Here is a 1369-nt window from a genome sequence, read left to right as displayed (position 1 = left end):
CTGTCCTTTGTGCTTACAGCTAGTAATGGATTCCCATAGGACCTATTAGACACCCTGTAGATTCTCCCAGCTAGAGAAGTAGGAGGAGGCATTCTAAATAAAGGGCTCTAGGAGTCTCTATTAGTTAAACAATTTTATTGTGGCTATTATATGCCTTTTGGTCACTTTGTGGGAACTTTCTGTTTCTTTGTTCTAGAGAGCACAGGGTTTTTGGCCATCATGGCGTTTAGTACAGAGGATGTTAGCTAGACTGTTCATGTTTTGTTATTTTAAATCCATGCACCCCTTTCCCCCTTTGATCTGTTAGTAAAGTCTTCGTCTTAAATCAAAACAAACACCTTTGGCTGGCTTCTTTGGCGTTACGCCACTACTGAATATCCAACACTTTCCTTTCCCCCTAATCACCTTCAAGTTCAAACGAGACTTGGGTCCTTTTTTTTGTTAATTAAACAGCATCCTATTTTCAAAGCCTTCTCCCTATCCAAATAGCTTTTTCACCCTCCGCCCCCATACTTTCAGCCAGAAGGAACGGGGGTCTGGGGGGGGGGAAGGAGGAATACTACATTTTTCTCCGGCCGCCGGCTGAAATTATCCTGTTCATTGAGGCACAGGTGGAGCTTTTTCCTAACTCGATTTGGTCATTAAGAATCCTCTCTCTGCTTCAATACTTCCTCCCTGCGGCCTGTATCAGCACTCTCTTTTCCAGTGATTAGAATGCAGCCGATTGGCCTTCTGAACTTATTACAACCCCTTTTCTAATGATCTCATAATGACTGCCAACCTAACACCGAGCAACCTGACAGATAATGATGTCAATTATGCAAAGCAGAAATGATGGCTTCAAACCTAATAGACTCGCCTGGCGACTGGGGGAAGGCGATGGGGGGGGGTTTCAGGAGGAAAGAGAAGAGTGTTTATTTATAGTCTCACTTATTAACTCTGTCATCTTTTAGAACATTGGTGGCGAGTAATAAAGAGAAGGGAAGGGGGGGTGAAACACACACACACACACACTCACAGAGTGGAGCGAGTAACAAGCTTGATAATGAAGTTTCTATTGATGCTTCGGAGGTCTAAATTGGCAACAAACAAAGGAGCATTTTCCTTCGATAGGTCTTGCCACAGAGCTAGTCCTCCGAGAGAGGCACGCTTCCCTGCAGAATGGCTTGCAGACGAATGTAAAGACTTTCAAAGGCTGCGTGACTTGTGGCCCGGTGCACCTTTTTGCTTAAATAGATTAAAATAATGTAGTATCCTGTTGAACAAGAGACTAATAAAGTCGGAAGATGCATTACAGGGCATCCGGTCCAAGCTGCTTGTCAACCGAAAGGGAGACACCTCAAAAAGGATATTATAGCATTGGGAAAAA

This window comes from Gekko japonicus, unplaced genomic scaffold (assembly GCF_001447785.1).
Source record: "Gekko japonicus isolate JY-2015 unplaced genomic scaffold, Gekko_japonicus_V1.1 scaffold1725, whole genome shotgun sequence".
Taxonomy (NCBI): domain Eukaryota; kingdom Metazoa; phylum Chordata; class Lepidosauria; order Squamata; family Gekkonidae; genus Gekko; species Gekko japonicus.
This window is presented reverse-complemented; position numbering follows the sequence as displayed.